This window comes from Solanum verrucosum, unplaced genomic scaffold, assembly GCF_900185275.1.
Source record: "Solanum verrucosum unplaced genomic scaffold, falcon-dt-bn FXZP01000886.1, whole genome shotgun sequence".
Lineage (NCBI taxonomy): Eukaryota > Viridiplantae > Streptophyta > Magnoliopsida > Solanales > Solanaceae > Solanum > Solanum verrucosum.
In genome coordinates, this window is record NW_026019777.1 from 340,329 (window position 1) to 347,830 (window position 7,502).

Below are 7,502 nucleotides of genomic sequence, written 5' to 3' on the forward strand. Positions count from 1 at the left end.
GTCATGTTCAATCTCTCTATCAAAATCTTTCTGCGAGGCAAGTTTTTCTTGACGATATGACAAAGGAAGCCAAAGATATTGAAACTCTTAAGGCTATAGAAAAGAGGATCAGAGATATAATGTACAAAGCAGAAGATAAAGTTGATTCAAGACTAAAAAGCATCATTCTAGCTGATTGCAAAGAAAAATAGAGAAGGGGCTCGTAAGTACTTCGAGGAAGAGTTAACTGATAGAAGTCTAATTTTGGCTGGAACGCGAAGGACTAATGGAAGGATGAGAACTTGTAACATTCACCATCTTCTTCTCCAACTATGTAAATCCATGAATGATCATCGACAAGTGATCCTTCTATCTACACTAGAAGAGAAGCATGATTATCTTATGCCACATAGCATCCTGACTGGCAGTCTTCTATCTACACTAGAAGAGAAGCAAAACAATTATGATTTTCTCTAGGGAATTCCGATTGAAAGGTACATGATACTAAATGAAGGTATTGTATTTCAAAAATTAAAATATCTATGAATTGTGGAAGCAGATCTGCAAAGACGAGATTCCCCAGAGTATTGAAGAAATAAGTTCTAGCACCATATATGATGATACAGGCATACCGCGTTTTTTCTACAAGTTTGTAATATCTTGATAAAGAAGAGATTATGTTATGCAATTCAAAGGATAAATTCAACATGAAAATGGACTAATAACATAACATGTATAATTAAAATTACTAAAATCATAATGGATGAACATTACATGATGAACACAACACTTAGTACTGACTTTAACTGAATCATAACTGATGAACACAACACTTAGGATAACTCAAATGACAAATGAACCTAGACACTTAATATAATGTTTTATTTTCGACAATTCCATAACGCGCACATTAGGAATTACAGCAGAACTAGTAATTGGGAACTATGGAAAAAGAAGATCCACTAACCCTATTAGCAAAGGGTCGACCAACATTGAGTTCATATGAAGAACTTTAGCTAGCACAACTAGGAGGAGTCCAGGCACTTCCCAAGGAATGCATTATTATTCACCATTTGTGCCTCTTTTTCAACCTTTTGCTTTAGAATTTCCAATGCCTTCTTCAAGTGTTGAAATTGGAATAAGTCAAGTTCTTCCATATGAGATTTCCACCATAGACTATTAGCTCTCTTCATAATTTCTCGATTGGATTCTCCGCGATTTTTCTCCATATGGAGAACCTCCTTGAGGTTCATGAGCTTGGTATTGACCTCACTAATACCAGCTTCTCTACATGCCACGATTTGTTGATTGTGGACATCGTTATTTGGTGGAGGGAGGTTCCTCCCAAGGAACCACTCCACCAATGTGTCCACGCTAGGGTGACCAAAGGAGTAAACTTTATCGTTCGGGGAAAAAACCACAATGGCAATTTCAGCACCATATAGCATACAAAGTTCACTAGCCTGTTTGAACAGACCAACACGTCGCTTAGAAAACGTAACTCCTAAGTTTTTCGCATTCTTCATTTTCACCATTTCAACCCTTTGACGTCCCTTGTTGATTCTTCTTGTCATGCCTAAACTATCACTAAGAAATTGAGATTTTTGTTCATAACACCAAAAGCTTTATATAAGAAATTATGTTTTAAAATAACTTAATGATATAGATGTTAATGATCATAATTAGACAATACATTTTTTTCCTAATTAGATTTATATTATTGATTGCATTTGACTGCTATTTTATTTGAGAACAATTTAAAAAATATATATATTAAATGACTAATAAAAACCTTTTACTTTAATAATAACACCAATTTTGCATTTACCATTGAAGTTTCCTAGTCGATCATTGATGAGTCCACAAATTGGACTCATTTATGGCTTTATTGTGATAGGAATAATGCCCTCATATGCTTACTTCGTCTCAATATCTGATGAAATCTCTTAAGTTTCAGGTATTTGAAGTTTTAGTGGAAGCATGGACACTTAGGCGCAAAAAGGAACAAAAGGGCTGAAAAGAACAAATAAGCTGAAGCCTGAGCATCGCCAAGCACACTTGGCGATTCGCCGAAATGATGCACTTTACCCTTTGTTCCAATACACAAACCCTTGAAGGAAAAAGATCAAAAGGGCGATGAAAGGAGCAGTCGGTGCTTCGCCGAATAGATCCGCGAAGCAGTACTATACCGCCCAATGGTATAGAACGTGAAGATGCTGAAGGAAAGCAGGAAATGATGATGAAACAGAAAAATGGTGAGTCACTGAGTCATTCGGCGACATCGACTAACCTTGTAGAGCGATCCTCCAGCACTGATTTTTGAAGTCTATAAATACTAAACTCTTTATTAATTTTAAGAGAGTCGAACATTAATTTTAATTTCCAAAATAGAATAGTACTGTTTAGATATTTTCTCTCAAGTTTGCAAAGGGTTTTGGGAGACTTGAAGAAAGAAGGATTTCATCTTTCCCAATTTGGAAGTGGGTCTTCTCCATTCTTTTTCCTTTTCTTAAATCAAGGTTAAATTTTTTATACCCATTTGATTTTAGTATTATTTCAGGTGTATTTTGTTATTTCTTGATGTGTGGCTAAAAACCCCCATTCTTGGGGTGTGATTCAGAAAATATTTGTTGATATTGTTATTGGGTCTTGCTTGCTGATAGGTTAGATGTATTTTAATGGTGATTTCATCTAGTGGTTGTGGTTTAATTTAATGGGTTTTTAGTTGCAAATACAAAACCACCCATGTGCTTTCGGCTTGCCCGGGAGTGACGTCGCGAAACTAAGACCACTAGACTGATGGCCTAAGGAGTGGGTCGACATGAGGTTCAGCCTGAGACGGTGAGCCCTAGTGCCAAATCCTAACACTCAACTCGAGAGACTGAGTGGGGTAAGGCGTAGGCTGGCCTTTATGCGGCAAATGGGTGTCCGAGAGGAATGCATTTGAAACGGAGTAAGTTGCCCGAGAGGGAACTTATTTCCATCTAAAGCTTAGCCTAGTCACTATTATCTTGAAAATTTACTATCGAAAGCATATACCCACTGAATTATCTCAACTTGTATTGCGGTCACATCCCAAGTACTTTTCCCCATACTTGATGTTATTGTTATTTTCGATATTTTTACTATTTGTGACAAAACCCCCAAATCGATATTTGACACTTTTGTGTCACCCCCCTTTTGATTTATTATGTTTTTAATCGTTAATATCTTTAGCTATGACTAATTAGAGCTAAACTTTATTTTTCTATCAATTCTCAATACCACTCCCTTGGGACACGACCCCAACCTTTAGTTGGGTTACTATATTATCGACGATTGTAGACACTCATACCGTAGGTTAGTGTCGTTGGTCACGATAAGCATCAAAATGGCGCCTCTGCCGGGGAGTGATGTTATTTGAGAATATTTAGTTTAATAGAGTTTTTGTTCTTACTGGTGGTAGTTTACTAATTTAATATTTAGTTTTGTTCTTTTGATTGTGTAAACATTTCAGAAAGCATAAGTGTTAACGGTAGTAACGGGAGCCAAGTGGGCCATCAGGACGACATTGGTAACCTCAACGATGTCCAAGAGCCCAACATCAATGATCCACATCTCATGGGAGGTGTCGGAGCCATCCGTCTACCTCTAGCAGAGGGAAATGTGGTGTTCCACATCACAAGCACCATGTTGCAACTTTTGCAACTAAAAGGACTTATCAGTGGATTGGCTCATGAGGACCCACCTAAGCATCTTCGAAACTTCGTAGATGTGTGTGGGCCTTTCTCATTCAAGAACATCTCTCAAGAATCAGTTCGATTAAGACTCTTCCCTTTCTCATTGATAGGGGAAGCGTGCAAGTGGCTAGCTGAGTTGCCACATAACTCAATAACTTTTTGGGAGGAGTTAATCACCGCATTTAATATTTGATATTTTCCTCCCTCGAAGATTATGACTATTCAGGATAGCATCCAAAGCTTTAAGCATCTGAATAGAGAACCTTTGCACGAAACTTGGCTCCAGCTTAAGAAATTGGTGTTACAATGCCCAACCCATGGTCTACCTGATAATGTGCTCTTTCAATACTTTTACCGGAGTGTAGACTCGGTAAACAAAGGTGTAGCTGACCAACTTTCACCTAGAGGACTAATGCAGTAACCATATACAGTAGCAGCTCAACTTTTTCATGGCATGACAACCATCAACAGGGCGTGGTACACCCGCGAAGACCATGTCTCACTAGTCACATTTTAGCTATCCAAGGAACATGTTGAGAAAGATAATGAGAGAGACCAAAACATGGCCAAGATCATAACGCAGCTTGACATTTTATCCAAAAATGTCATAGGGGCTGGTACCCATGGTGTCAATGTTGTGGGAGTCGGTGGTGCAAATCCTGAGGAAATGAAGTTTGAAGCCATGTATGATGAGGAAGTAAATTTTTTAGCTAACCAAGGTGGAGGCTATTGTTCAAACTACCCAAGGCAGGGTGGAAATCAAGGATGGGTTAGAGACGACTGCTGGAAGGATCGGGATCGTGAATGGAGGGACCGTAATCCAAATTGGGAGGATGGGGAGAAGGATAGATATGTGCCTCCCCACGAGCGTCAGAAGCCCAATGATTCGGAAGGTGGTAGATCAGATGATATGCTCTCGCGTATCCTAAACAAAGTTGAAGGGTCAGACAAAATACTAAAATGCATGAAAGAAGACGTGTCTACCCTCAGCCAGACTGTCACCTCTCATTCAGTTTGGATCAAAGAGTTAGAAACCCAAATGGGTCATATCTCGTCTCATGTCAATCCTAGACAACAAAGGGGTTTGCCTAGTGATACTATGGCTAACCCCAAGAGTGAGGTCTGAAGGTGGACTTGTGTCGTGCCACGACGTTAACTAAGGTGCTATTTGGGAGGCAACCCAAAACCATTTAAGTATTCCTTAACTACTAGTAGAATAATGGTGTGTTATTTGTACATGTTAAAGTAATGGAGGTGATTGAAATAGTATATGGAGGCAAGCAACATGTCCAATTGGCGGATCGCCGACAAGATCAGCGAACTCGATTCTTTCCACCGTCTGACTCAAGGCACTATCAACTTGGATCCTGTAAAACTCGGCAGTCCGAAGAAAATTAGTGGCGCATCACCGACCATGTCGGCGACCTCGATGCAAAATGTCGATTGGAATCCTTGCATGAGCTGCAGAGCCTGTTATAGTTGGCGAAGAAACTAGACACTTGGCGTGTCACTGAGTGAATGGGCAAACTTGACTAACATCACCGAATGAGCAGGAGCTGGACGGTTTTTGCAAGCCACAGGTTTAAAAGTTCTATCTTATTCATTTTCTCTCACTGCTTCATCCTATCAAACTCACACCTGCACTTTAGCATTTTATTTCTTGCACTTCTAGAGTATTTTAAGTGTTGGATTGTGCTCAGACTTGGATCGCATTGCCGCCTAACACGTCAGTACTATCTAAATCAGCACCCAAGGTTGGTAATCAAACCCCTCAGTTATTTTATCAAAATTTGTACTCATTCACATAATGATTGATAGCATAAAATCTCTGCTAAGTCTCTAAGTTACTAGGATTGCATATATAATCGATTATGATTTGGTATTTTTTGCATGATTTTAGGGACTCCCACTTAGCTATGCTTTGAGCTAAATTGTTACGCAGTGGGAATAGAAGTGTCTACGACTCTCCATTGAAATTGAGCTATATAAGCTCATGTTGCATTATCTTGGGTTGCGAGGTGAAATTTGAAAGGCTGGGTTGAAAATAGACACGTTGAGCTGATCGGCGAGATGAACAAAATCCGCCAAACTACTTGGCGGTTCGCCTAACGTCCTTATTTCTCCTTTAACTGAATACTTTATGTATTGATTAATCTGTGACTTTCAGTGGTCAACTTAATTCGCGCAATGCACTCAGTGACTCGCCGAAAGATCCCTTGTTTGCCCTTTGTCTGCGCCCTTGTATCATTTGTACATCATTTTCAACGAATTAGCCTAACAGGACAAGCACCTCGCCAACTAGCTTGGTTAAGCGATTCCACAATCAGAAACACCTTTTTGTTCCTATTTGAATTACTATCTAACTTATCCTTGAAGTCTTTGCAGAAATGGCTAGACCAAAAGTCGCAGGGAGAAATGATCCACCCAAGCACAAAAGAGCACGAGAGTTTAAAAAAAGATGAAAAGAAAGCAGAGCTAGCCATACAAAGGAAATATACAAAGGAACCCAGGGAAAATAGATGAATTCCCATCGACCCTAATGTGCCACCAAGGGCTCGAAGCTTCGCTAATGCAATACGGGCCTTTGAAGCAGCTCATGAGATAGACCGAATTATTGCAGCTAATCTTGCTGCAGAGGCCAAGGCAAAGGCCAACAATGAGAACCAAAACAACAGTACTCTGAAGACCATTTTTTTACTTCAGAGAGATGCATCGGGCACTGATGCCCTGGAATATAGAGAGACTGCATAGACAAGATCCTTCTTTACCTCTTTCTATGTCTTATCTTTATTTACTTTACCTTTTGGATTCTGTATTATTTGTATTTGAGGACAAACACTATTATTTGTGGTGGGGTGAGGTTCACCTTTTGTGTGCTATTTGTGATTCGTGTTTTGTATATATTTGGGTTGTTCTGTTTAAAATTGTATTTACACTACTTTTTGTGGATGTTTGAGCTTATGGCTCCTCTTATTTTAAATTGCAAAACGAGTTTGACCCTTCCGAAAAATTATTATTATTTTTTGAAAATTTTCCCCACCACCGGTGTTGATAGTGGCTTTTCTCGTACAAATTTTAAAGAGTTACAAAAATTAAAATAAAAGACGAAAACTCCTAAATCTAAAAGAAAACCTATAGTTGTCTAGATGGTACATCTTGGGTTGCCTCCCAAGGAACGCTTGATTTAACGCCGTGGCACGATGCAGACACCTTGATTTCTCATACTTCATCAAGATAGTAGGCCTCAATCACTTCTTGCACACTCTCTGATTTCCCCATGAGACCTTGATTCTTTGCCCATTCACTTTGAATCTTGTTCCCTCCATGTTCTCGAGCTCGACCGCTCCATGTGGATATACTTCAGTGACTCAGAATGGCCCGGTCCACTTGGACTTGAGCTTGCCAGGAAACACTCGAAACCTTGAGTTGAATAAAAGCACCAGATCACCTACAACAAATTCACGATTTTCAATCTTTTGATCATGATACTTCTTCATCTTCTCCTTGTACAAGGTTGAACACTCATATGCTGCGAAACTGATAAAGCTCATTCATGTCACTCACTCTGTGGCTCGATGCAGCGCCCTAACCCAAATTGAACTTCTTTAGCGCCCACATAGCCTTATGCTCTAGCTCTACCAGAAAATGGCATGACTTCCTATATACAAGTTGGTAGGGGGACATACCTATGGGAGTCTCGAATGCGGTGCAATAGGCCTATAGAGCATCACCAAGCCTTCTTGACCAGTCCCTTCTATGGGCGTTCACATTCTTTGCAATGATTTGCTTTATCTCTCTGTTTGA

At 39.6% G+C, this 7,502-nt stretch overlaps 1 pseudogene; it reads right to left on the bottom strand.

Annotated features, from left to right (window-relative positions):
• Window positions 1-907: 907 nt before the first annotated feature.
• LOC125811180 (agamous-like MADS-box protein AGL62) lies at window positions 908-1,553 on the bottom strand (annotated as a pseudogene).
• Window positions 1,554-7,502: the final 5,949 nt, after the last annotated feature.